This window comes from Lissotriton vulgaris, chromosome 6 (assembly GCF_964263255.1).
Source record: "Lissotriton vulgaris chromosome 6, aLisVul1.2, whole genome shotgun sequence".
NCBI lineage: Eukaryota > Metazoa > Chordata > Amphibia > Caudata > Salamandridae > Lissotriton > Lissotriton vulgaris.
The window spans coordinates 1,077,141,145-1,077,154,336 of record NC_141694.1 but is presented as its reverse complement, the minus strand read 5'-3'; the positions used below and the strand labels follow the sequence as shown (position 1 = coordinate 1,077,154,336).

Below are 13,192 nucleotides of genomic sequence, written 5' to 3'. Positions count from 1 at the left end.
TTTTGCGTAAGAAGAAGCTTTTGCCACACACTACTGACTTAATGTCGAGGTTGAGAAACATTTCTATTCAATTCCCACACTTACTTCAGCCTTTAGTTTGGAGCACTGCACAGAGGGTGGATGAACAGTTTGGAATGGTTGTAACAATAAAGTCATAACATTGTGGGTGCTCATTGTCTTTCTAGTGGATATCCTTGCCCCTCCACTGGGAACATTGAGAACATCCATGCACCGCCCAGTTTCCCTAAATTAGTACTGTGAGGAATTCTTAACTGGTAAATCCTAAATTCCGTCTGCAGGAATACATGTCTATGGATCCTGAGTCTCAGAAATAGGATCTACTAAATTGTGCTCAAAGATGTTGTTTGTGCCTCTAAGTTAGTGTACATAAAACCTAGTGAATTGAGCCTGCAATGATTCTGTTTTGAGGAAGAGCTGCATTTTAATGACAATTATAATATTGGTATGTTGTGATCTCTTTTCAAGACAATGGAGCGGCAGCTGCCTATAAAACCTGTTGTAGGCCCATTGCGTTCAACACTACAATGTCTTAATACACAGCCTCTGCCTCTCCCTTTCTCCTGCCACTCCAAAATATAAGGATTTGGCAGGAGAAAGGCAGAGCCTGTGCAGCAGGGCACACTGGAGCTTTCCGCCTCCTCCTCTATTTCATGGCTCATAGGGGAATATTTACAAACTTCTAACGCCACCAGAATATAATTTTTCTTGACGTTGTGGTGGCGATATGGGCCTCACCTTATTTAGAAGGCAGTGTTAAGCCACTTAACATGGCTTAATGCTGCTTTGTAAATAAGTGGGAACAAAATAGGGCTGGCTCTAATCAGCAAGGCTGAGCCTATATCGCAAATAACAAAAGAAAATGCCAGTGCTGATGATAATTACTTAGGGCTAGGACTAGTCCTCCGCAGACAGAAAATTAATTCCAGAAAGGGTACTGCTGTTTAGTCGCAATTTTATTTTGTAGAAAATCAACAATTTATTATAAAATTTATCTTTACATTAGAGAAGAAAACATTGGAAAAAAATCAAGAAAAGAACGGACACATCAAATTACATTCAATTGAACACATCAAACATTCAGAACTTCAATCATGTCACATTCACAACACATTCAACACATTCAGACTTAACTCAAGCATACCACATATTACTGCTGCAAGAGAAGAAAAATACAAAACTTGGTCTGCGTCAATTAAACGAAAATTCAGAGCAATTGTTTGAAAATCGTACAAAACCGTAAATTTTTACATTTTTAGACATTCATTACGAGTTAATACAAATAGGTAATGTACAAGAAATTGTAAGGAGTATGCAGGTAGACGTAACTCCTATACACATAAGCAGACCAGTGAGATATTAGGCCTACGCGTTTCAAATCCCCTTTAGTTCGTCGGAGATTCTCATCAGGGCCTCAAGCAACACCAATATGGCTAAACAGAGAGCTATGGGGGTCCGGATGAAAAAAGCTTCTCTATGGTACAAAGCCGCTCTGTGAAAATCGGTGAACACAGGCGGCAAAGGAATAAGTGTGTCCAAATAAGCAATCTTGGAGTGAAGTATATGCCACAGCCGAGTGAACCATGAAGGGGGGCGTCGACTTATAAGATGAGTGGAACCATCCTAGTCATAATATGGCGGCGTTTCGTACTTGCTAACATACGCTCCGAGTCCTAGGAGAAGCGGTCGAAAATGACTGCGCGAGTGATCAGTGTCAAAATTCGACGCCGCCCGGCTCCAGAGCGAGAAGAAACCTTTGGACTCCTTCCTCCTGCACACGCGATCCAGTCTGCATGTGCTGACGCTGCCACCCCTTCCTTGCAGCTTGGATTAAATCGGCAGAAGCTTTTCATTTTCGACCGCTTCTCCTAGGACTCGGAGCGTATGTTAGAGAGCGGCTTTGTACCATAGAGAAGCTTTTTTCATTTGAAACGCGTAGGCCTAATATCTCACTGGTCTGCTTAGCTTATGTGTATAGGAATTACGTCTACCTGCATACTCCTTACAATTTCTTGTACATTACCTATTTGTATTAACTCGTAATGAATGTCTAAAAATGTAAAAATTTACGGTTTTCTACGATTTTCAAACAATTGTTCTGAATTTTCGTTTAATTGACGCAGACCAAGTTTTGTATTTTTCTTCTCTTGCAGCAGTAATATGTGGTATGCTTGAGTTAAGTCTGAATGTGTTGAATGTGTTGTGAATGTGACATGATTGAAGTTCTGAATGTTTGATGTGTTCAATTGAATGTAATTTGATGTGTCCGTTCTTTTCTTGATTTTTTTCCAATGTTTTCTTCTCTAATGTAAAGATAAATTTTATAATAAATTGTTGATTTTCTACAAAATAAAATTGCGACTAAACAGCAGTACCCTTTCTGGAATTAATTTTCTGTCTGCGGAGGACTAGTCCTAGCCCTAAGTAATTATCATCAGCACTGGCATTTTCTTTTGTTATTTGCCTTGTAAATAAGGCAACCATTCAAGCTATACTGAGCGTGAAATGGGTGGGCAATGGATGTTGCGATGGGCGTTCCACCGCAATACCCATTGATTTTGACATAGCCCCATATTTACAAGAGTGGCATACACATGGGGATGTGCCAACATTAGGACCAGGGAAAACGTGGTCTTAACAGGGGATCAATGAGGAGAAATGCTTTATTTCTCCCCGTCTTTGCTGTTTGTATGTGTGCTGCATTGAGTAGCACACATAAAAAAAGCAAAACACTATACGTGATTGTTTATGTCCAGGAAGGTGTCCCTTCCTGCACATAAACAATCATTGCAACTTCTATGTGTTCAGCAAAAAGCAGCACACAAAGAAGTTACAAATTGCCAATCAAGATTGTTTATGTTATGTGCAGGAAGGGACACCTTCCTGCACATAAACAATCATTCCCTACAACGCAGGCCCCCTTGCACGATGGTGCAAGGGGGTCTGTGTTTGCGCAAGGCAGCCGAAATTAGCTCCAGCGCAGGGGAAAACTCAGGGCTGCATCGTATTGGTTTAAATACAGTGCAGCCCAGCGTTCCAAAAGAGTCCGAGGGCAGCATTAAGCCAAAGGCTAACGCCATGCTCCGTCACTTCTTTGAGAATATGACCCATGGTGTGACTGAAGCCTCGGAAGGAGGGGGGGGGGGTTGTTTAACTTCTGGATCTCTCCTGCTCGTCCGGACAAGAAAAGGCAGTTTAGCTGATCCCAAGGTGAACTAGGGGCTATATTCATCCTCCTTTCACAGAAATTGCTGTGATGAGAGCCATGGCCGTGCTCACGGCTGTTAACTGTTGAACATTCACAGCAATAGCTGTGAAACAAATTCTTCGTAGCCGCGTAAGGGTTTTAACCCTCTAGCAGTCTCCAGGAGGTGCTTTTTTTTAAATTAGGACATTCTGCCCTCATGGAGTGAAATGTTTCTAATAACTTTATTATCTGCTGTAGTTGGTCATACCGACCATTAAAGGCCCTTGTACGGCCTTTCATGGCTGGTATAGACCGATATGGCGGGCTATAATAAAACACAATAAACTGAAAGAAGTAGAAGCTAATACATCAGGGTGCAAGAATAGCGCAAGAATGTTCAATGCTTCTGGCGAAATACCATTTTACTTAAGGACTGTTTACTCATCTACTAATAAAATGACCGTTTTGTAGGATTTTCCTTCGTGTGTGTTGCCACCTCGTGTGGATAAGTGGATATCAGGCAGGACGAGTGATGGGTGCTACAAAGAGGGCCTACTGCTTTTCTATATTTCTAAGATTTAATAAGTAAATAGCAAAAGATAGACTTCCCCAACCAGTTTGTAACCCACCAGACCTCCTTCGAACATGTAAAATTAAAGCACAGTGGGCCAGATTTGCAAATGTTTTGCCCAGCTACATGTGGGAATTAGGAGTAGTGACATTTTCTAAGCCCAAACTGCTCTTATTACGGTGGAACATCTGCCATATATTCACCACCATAAATGTATGGTAGTGCTGGGAACGAGGACCTCAAAGGTGGGGTGACCATGAGAAATGCATTGAACAAGCCCAAACCTTCATGTTTGTGGGTATTTAAAACATTTTGCAGATAGTTTCCCACCAAAGTGGAACACTTTGAAAACAACATCTGCCCTGTCCACCCAGGGGAAAATCTGAAGGAGTAAATTTTACCCGCTAGCAGTACTCCTGGTAGTCTACAACTGCTATAGAGTTCTTAGAGCACCGTAACTATTCTATGTAAATTCTCAAAAAGTCAGACTCTAATCCAAACATGAAAGTAAACCTACTGAAGTGGTATTCTGTCTGTTGCCAGCCCTGCTTTATGAGTGGGTCAAAACATGTTCTCTAGCAGAATACACAGCACATTATGTTGACCCTGTAGAACAACTTTTGAGATTTACAAGAGTATGAAAATAGCAAAACAATTGCACTGTATCCGTTGGTGGGAGAGAATATGGGCCTCATTTATTGTACGACAGGCAGCCCACTGTCCATCAAGGTGACAAAGGTCATTACCGGACATCATGAGAGTTTTCTCCCAAGGCAAGGAGCATCTTTTCTTTTTCTGTCCGGGACCACCAAGGTTTCCCTGCTGCCAGTCCTTCTTTGTGAGTTAGGTGTACTGTTTGGTTTTCCTGGTGGTCCCAAATAGAAATAGAAATCCTCAAACCATCCACCCCAAGCATAGCAGACAGTTTGAGGTACCTTCTTCGGCGGCCCTAACTCCATCGATGCCAGATGAGTGAACAATTGTCATAAAATATCTTGCTCTGTCAAAGCAGCCACAGTTCTTTCACCAAAGGAGGTCGCAGGCCAATGTAAAAGACAAAGGTGATCTTTTACAGTTGGCTGGGTGGGCCAGTAGCTCACCAGGTCAGCAGCAGTTGCAGTGAAGGCAGAGGACTTTGATGAACGGGTGTTATATTGTTTTGGCCCCACATGGTAACGTTTTTTGACGATGCGCCAAACACAAGGTTTTAAACATAATCCTCTCCTGAATTGGTAGCCAATGAAGCGACCGAAGTGAGGCCTTAGCCAAACATCGTTTAGGGGCTTTCATGAGCAGACAAGCTGCACAATTCTGCACAGATTGCAGAGTTTTAATGGTACCTACTTGGGCCCCCATATAGACAGCATTTGCATAGTCCAGCCACGAAAGAATCAACGACTGGACCAGCATGCGTCTAGCTTCAAATGGAAGAAGATCTAAGACTTTCTTGAGGACTCTCAACAATCCGTAACAAGTCGCGGCCACCTTCTTGACCTGGTATTGGAATCCTAAAGAGGAGTCCAGCCAAACCCCCAAGCTTTTTATTTGGGTCTTAGGCACCGGAGGGGGTCCCAGGCAATTTGGCCACCAGGGGTCCAAGTTAATTGGGGCTTTGTAGCCCAAAAGCATGATGTCCGTTTTGGCCCCATTTAACTTTAAAAAGAAGAGGTCATCCATTCCAGGACTTTGGTGAGACACGGGGTCAGATTATTGATCCCCTGATCTAAAGCATCGTCCCTCACCAGAGAAACGACCAGCTGCGTGTCATCGGCGTAGGTGACAAGTTGGATTCCCCAAAGAAGCACCACCTCAGCCAAACGTCTCATATAAATGTTAAACAAGGTAGGGCTGAGCGATGATCCCTGGGGAACACTGTGATTCAATTGCAGCTGGCTTGATGATACCTCTTCCTCAAAAACGGAGAAGCATCTGTCCGATAGAAAGGAATGGAGCCGTTTAAGGGCCAATCCGGACCCCCTGCAAGACGTAGCCGGTGCAGCAAGAGGGAGTGATTCACAGTGTCGAAGGATATGCTGAGGTCCAACAGGACCACCGCAGCGCAGCCTCCCGCATCCACAATGCCCCTGGCTGCCTCCACCACCGCCACCAAAGCCGTCTCTGTTCCTTGCTTGGCTCTAAACCCAGTCTGGGTAGGATGTAGTGAGCCCGCGGTCTCAACAAAAGAAGACAGGACCTGATTCATGTGTTTTTCAGCTATTTTGCTGATACCTGGTAGCAACGAGATGGGCCTGTAATTAGCCAGGTCTTCAGGGTCCAGACTAGGTTTTTTTAGCAGGGCCCTGACCTTTGCCATCTTCCAGTTGGGGGGCACTACTCCTGAGGTCAGAGATGCGTTAATGACCTGCAATAGCGCCGGGCAGACTGTCCCCGATACCTGTTTGAGAACCGACGGAGGTGCAGCATTCAGAGGGAAGCCCGATTTCAGGTTGCTGAGGAGACTTTCCACAGTAGCCAGATCTAATAGCGGGAAGGCTTTAAGACCTCCAGACAAGTTTGGGGCTACCTCCTCAGACATACCGTTTTCGCTCTCTAACCTAGAGAGAGCTAAGCACAGAACCCATGAACAACACCTACAGCTCTGTACCATGCTCTGTACCACGCTTGGAAGATGAAGATGCCCATTTGCACTTTCTGACTATACCTTCCTTCAAACTGAAACACTTTGGTGGAACAAGGTTCCCCATACTAGGCCCCAGATACTGGCACTCTCTGCCTCTAGAAATCAGATCCTGCACAGACCTCATGAGTTTTTGTAGACTCCTAAAAACACGGCTATTTATACAGGCATACGAGTAACATCCCAGACCAGCACCCTTAGAGTAGCGCCATGAAACCAATCTGGTGTACATGCGCTCTACAAAAAAGTATAACATAACAAGTTCTGATCTATCCAGAGAAGAAGAGCTTCCCTGAGAAACGTGAGATGGCACCATCTGGTAGGAACTTGTATAGAAGGCAAGGTCTATCCAGGAGCATACCCAAGAGTGACGATTACCTAGTCAACCTTATCCACTAAGCACTGTAGAGGAGATCCATGGAAAGTACTTCTGCCAGGTGAGCCCTCACTCCTTCTTTATTTATGATGATGTCTTCCCTGTACTTCTATAATAACATTGTAGTGTGTTCTTGGGCCAATGACAAAGTGATGAACAGGATTCGGGCTTATAAAGGCCATTTGGACTCCCTTTGAGTTCCTGGAGTACCTGTAATTTCTGACATGAGGATAACACTAGGATTTCAACCTTGCATCCAACATGGCAATGTCCTGTATTCTGGAGTGCCAAAAAATCTGCAGATAGAAAATGCAGCAGTGCGCCTGATCATCAAGTTGCAAAATGAACCCAAACAAAACTGCTCCTTGGTATTTGAATCAAAAAATGTATAAATACATGCCAACGAGGTTCCTGCAATTGGTAACCCTGTGGAAACTTTTACGATGCTAGCCTAGTTGTGCTGAATGTGGGAACATTTAGAGCCATCATTCTCCATCCTGTGGTACCTGAGCTTTCAAGGTTAGGTGATGCAGTGTCACTCTAATCTTGGGTCAAGGACCACTGTTCTCAGTGGGTTCTATTTTGACGAATATGTGCCCCCAGATCTTTGGTTGCACTGGGCCTCGGAAAAATGTAAGCGTGACCACTAATTTCAAAGTGCTGTTCCCTGAAGTTTGCAGACAACCTCAATTGGCATCTTACGATGATGCTTTGAATGTGGTCTCCTTCGTGACATCTAAGAACAAAGCCCAGATACTGCTAGACCTGGAAAAGATGTCATCATACTGTTAGGCAAACAGAGGATCTGGGCATCAGGAGACAAGCTAATACAGGCAATAAAGTCAGTTTTTTGCAGAAGAAGCCCATTTAAGATAGCTGATACTCTGTCTAGACGAAACATGAGCATTTAGTATGGACGACTGATCAAGGCTGCTGATCAGAGCTCTGGCGTGGTAGTCAAAACACGAACTATCAGTACAGGAGCTGAATCCAGCAATGGCATCCGCGAACCATTGCCTCTATAGAGCAAGACTGCAGCACCGGGTATTTCAGTGATGAAGGAGTGGCTAAGCATGCCACTGGTGACAAAGAAAGAGCGCTTTAGTACCTAATGATGGAGATTTTGATAAAACATAAGCGAGTTCACACTTTGTCTCTTTGATATAAACGTATTTTGCAGGGAATGCGGGTGCAGCCGTTGAATATATCTGAACAGTAAAAATCTCCAGAAATGATAGGAGGAAGCTTACGACTCTTTCAGTATCAACATATATTCATTCCTTTGCAACTCATTCACAAAGTGTGCATTTTATTATTTTATTTAAAGAGTTTTCTATAGTGCAAACATGACCCTTGGGTATCAGAGCGCTTAACATTACATGAGGTAGATTAGAGACAAGTCTTGTATTGTATAACGATTCACAGTAATAAGTCGTAGGTAAGTATACATGTTGTAAACTCCAACCATAGAGTCTTGTACTTCATGAACAAAGGTGTGGCGCAGCACCAGGGTGACTGACTCCAGAACCCAGGGGCTCAGGGTTTGATCCCTGGCACAGGCGGCAGAACAGCAAACTTGTACATCGCCGTGAGGGCAACGGCGCACCTACCCGTCACCTACCAGTACTCAATTCAATTTCAAAGCTTTTATTCGATTTGTACTCCAGTACTCCATTCCCTGCTGTGAGGGCAACGGCGTTTGTCACACCTGCACCGCGCCGTGAGGGAAATGGCCGCAGGACAAAGACCACAACTCGCCCAGAGGCGCCTTAAGAATCGGGAACGCCGGACGTGTTCTGGGGGCCAAACAGCAAACTTGTACATCGCCGCGAGGGCAACGGCGCACCTACCCGCCACCTACCAGTACTCCATTCCCTCCCGTGTCGTGAGGGAAACGGCCGCAGGACAAAGACCACAACTCCCAGCAGCCCCGCAGCAGGAGTGACGGCAACAACGCGCCTGGAGGCACCTTAAGAATCGGGAGCGCCGGACGTGTTCTGGGGGCCAAACAGCAAACTTGTACATCGCCATGAAGGCAATGGCGCACCTACCCGCCACCTACCAGTACTCCATTCCCTGCCGTGAGGGCAACGGCGTTTGTCACACCTGCACCGCGCCGTGAGGGAAACGGCCGCAGGACAAAGACCACAACTCCCAGCAGCCCCGCAGCAGGAGTGACGGCAACAACGCGCCCGGAGGCGCCTTAAGAATTGGGAGTGCCGGACGTGTTCTTGGGGCCAAACAGCAAACTTGTACATCACCGTGAGGGCAACGGCGCACCTACCCGCCACCTACCAGTCCTCCATTCCCTACCGTGAGGGCAACGGCGTTTGTCACACCTGCACCGCGCCATGAGGAAAACGGCCGCAGGACAAAGACCACAACTCCCAGCAGCCCCGCAGCAGGAGTGATGGCAACAACGCACCCGGAGGCGCCTTAAGAATCAGGAACAGCGGACGTGTTCTGGGGGCCAAACAGCAAACTTGTACATCTCTGTGAGGGCAATGGCGCACCTACCCGCCACCTACCAGTACTCCATTCCCTGCTGTGAGGGCAACAGCGTTTGTCACGCCTGCACTGCGCCGTGAGGGAAACAGCCGCAGGACAAAGACCACAACTCCCAGCAGCCCCGCAGCAGGAGTGACGGCAACAACGCGCCCGGAGGCGCCTTAAGAATCGGGAGTACCTCCCACCAGGGGCGGTGGGTGACATTTTAAATTGGTGGGGCGCAAAGTGATTTGCATACAGCACCGTAGCGAGCGAGCACAGCGAGCGTGCCCGAACCCCAAAAGGGGGGATTGGGGGGATAACCCCCCCCAAGAAAATTTTGAAAAAAACGAAGACAAATCGTGCATTTTCAAGCAAATTTGAGAAAGCAGGAAGGTTAATAAAGCAATTGTGAAAGTGCAGTTATTACATTAATAGATGGCATAACATAGGTAGCTGCTTATTCAGTATAACCACAGAGCTTCATACATTCCGTCCTATTATGCTCAGGTGCTGAATTCAGACTATAAGACTTTAAATAAATACCAGCTTGAAATACCATGTTTTAACAGTGTGGCTCACAATCGCACCATGCACAGCTTGAGGCAATTAAATAAAGGCATGTCAGTCGCAATGATTTAGATTATCAACTTTCAGAAAGTGCTAAAACAAATGCCGTCCTGAACAGTGCCGACCTGCCGTCCTTAGCAGTGCCCACCACATATAGTGCCCAGTAACCACCTAATGTCGCAGGTCCAAAAGAAAAGGTTTCACTATCTACTACTGCTATGTTCGAGTTGTATTGAAATATGTAGGCAGCTTCAAAAAGATTCAATATAGGTAGCATGCGCTATGAAAAAAATAAAACACTTTCACAAAATACCTAAGAAGGTGTACAATTCACAGAGACTGGGCAGACACAATCACTATGCGTGGCAATTTGGGTATATTTTAGTCTTGCAACTAGCCCGAGGGAGGGGCAGACAGCTAAACAAGTCTGGTTGCCTAAAACAAATGTAAATGTGCTCAACTGGTCAAATTGCGTTTACGCCGGTTTTGGCTGTAATTGATGGCATCACTTCAAACTTTCTGACAATGCAACCTATCTTATACTGTCAGAGACAATAAATCACTGATAGACTCGAGCAGGGTCACATAATTCTTCCCCGTTACCTCCATGCGCCCATTCCTGTCCTGCAGAAGTGCTTTTATTCGCTCACTGATCCATAATTCAACCAGTGATATACCTGTGCAGGGTGACTGTAACCACCCGTGTGTGTACTTGTCCTGCACAGGACCTTTATTCACTCACTCATTTAACCTTTGATAAAGTTCTCAGAGTGACATGATCCTTCCCCCCCTTCCTTCCATGTGCCCCTACGAGTCCTGTGCAGGCTAATCCATAATGGAATAATTTATAGACTTGTGCAGGGTGTCTGTAAACACGCTGTGTCCACCATATTATAACAGAGTGTTTATTTATGCACTCATCCATAACGCAACCATTTATAAACCTGGCACGCTGGCATGATCCTCCCTCCTTTCCGCCTCCGTGTCCATATCTGTACTGCTCAGGCCCTTTAATCACTCAGTCATCCTTCTCCTTCAACATCTCTAACTCCCAGACGAAAGTCACCACCTGCATGTCCAAAGTTGCCATCTGGATGAAGCCCAAGTGCCTAAAACTCCACTCAGACAAGGGTGGCACTCTTTCGAAAAGACACCGCCCTCTCATCTGCAGTCTGATGGCCACCAACACTTGGATTAACATGGAGGCAGTGGAACCAAGTCAGGAGCCTGGTTGGTCGCTCCTGCTGCTTCCACACCCTCATGTTCTTGAGCAAAATCTTCAGATGGCTCCCGCTCAACATCCACCGTCACACAGATCCTGGTTGTCAACATTCTACTGTACGAAAATTTACTCTATGTCAACATCACCTTGGAGCTCACCAAGAGGCTCCAGGTCATCCAACAGAGCAGTCATACTCGCACTCAAACTCTCACCTGCCCTCACATTTCAATGCATTGCAAAGTCCTCTACTGTCCCCCCAGCTCACACGCGCACACTCTTCAAGCTCCCCACACACTCTTACAAAGCCCTGCACAATCAAGGCCCTTCATATCTGCACATCCTCATCAGCGTCCATACTCCAAACAGAAACCTCCACTCAGCCTACCTCTGGTTCATCAGCATCCAAAGAGCTAGTGCCAACAAGGGTGCATTCTCATGTCTGGCTCCTAAAGTCTGCAATGATCTCTCTGTGCATATCAGCGCCACCAGCTCAGTCCTAGAATTGTGAAATAAACTTAAAACGTGTATTTTCCAATAACCCTAAGTGAGGTCCGCACCTTTCTTCCTGAGGCACCAGGATACTGTCCTGGATGATATGCCTGATATATTGATATTGGGAACTAGGCATTAAAGTCAGACTCTTACCATGCCTGCGCCCACCCCAAACAAGGGGGACTGCACTGTTTTAATTTTTTCAGATCTGTTGTATATTTTATGAGAGGCAATAACCCTAGAAAGTCGTATGCACAATGTACCTTGATTTGTTTATGAAAATACTAAGTAGTAGTTCTAAAAAAAAAATTAAAAACGCTATGTACAAGCACAAATGCTGTTTCTAATATTCAATCCTGCCCTATTGGCTTTGAAATGCTGAGATTAAAGCAATACAAAAAGACTGATTTCTGTATGGAATGCATGTAGGAGCTGAAGAACGTGACAAGGAGAGCAATGTTCAAATGTACTTCTAAGATGCAAAATAGTCCTTCATGCGATCCAATGGAAGTTCTTTCATGAAGGCGGAATAATACATCAAATAGCCAATGGGCTGGAGATGTGAGGGAAGTCAAAGTGAGTGTGGTTTAAAGACTACGTAACAATACGCCTGGCAGGCAGCTGAGCTGCCAAACCAGACCTAACATGCAAGGTCCTGTTGGTTGACCCATTCAGGCCAATATGTCCTTCATGACAAGGTGTCACTGGATAGGTATGTCTTAGTGGCTTGCTGGGTGGAAAGTTGTCTTTCTTGAAGAGAAAATTAGATTTATTTTGCCACATCGCTTACCCATTCCACACTTCATGCTTGATGTTCAGATAGAGAAACCTCATAAAATCCACAAAGAACCACTAGTACTGATCTAGACTACACCCATGTGTACATCCCAAAGAGTTTGCCTGTAAACTGAGATCCCATGATGTGAGAAAATTATTGGACACTGTGGTTTTGTCACCAAAGCATTTGTGGGGAAACACCTCCACATTGTGTGCCTAACTCACAAAGGTAAACACAAGGAGATGATGGACGGAGCGCTGGAACTTTTCAGACACTCACCCCCATTCACAGATCTGGGTTGAATCCATCATCATTCTTTAGCTCACTTCGCCACCTCAATTCAGATCCAGCTATATGCAAATCAGTCTTGACCCTGAGCCTCATGAGAACAGTCCAGCCAGAACTGCCAAGCCAGGTCTTCCCTGAACCGGTAATAAGCATCCTGATACCGGTTTTGGGCTAACAGACTCCGCACTTGCAAAGATACTACACGTAAATCCCTTTGTGAATAGCAAGCAGTCGTAAACCTAACAAAAAAGTTTTCCTTTGTGAACCAGGCCTAGAGTATTCTGCTTATCAGAACATAGAAATGAAAGCTGTATTATAATGATAACTTAAATTCCCATGCAGAACTTGGAACGGGCAATCATAGATGCACTTGGTAAGTACCACAACATGCAGTATTGGTATTCATTGGGAGTGGTACTATCACATAAAACAGCAGCCTGGGCCCTGGAATAGAGTCATATGTATCCACTAGGAATACAGAAGTGATGCCTAAACTTCTGTGCCCTTTGCACCACATTACAGTACGCTTTGAATGCCAGCCTCTGCGCATGGATTTACAGGGTTC

General features: G+C 45.3%; 1 protein-coding gene across 1 annotated transcript in view; it reads left to right on the top strand.

Annotated features, from left to right (window-relative positions):
- Positions 1-13,192, top strand: part of CAPN9 (calpain 9) — a 301,607-nt gene that overhangs the window by 193,777 nt on the left and 94,638 nt on the right. The gene's annotated exons all lie outside the window — the stretch shown is intronic.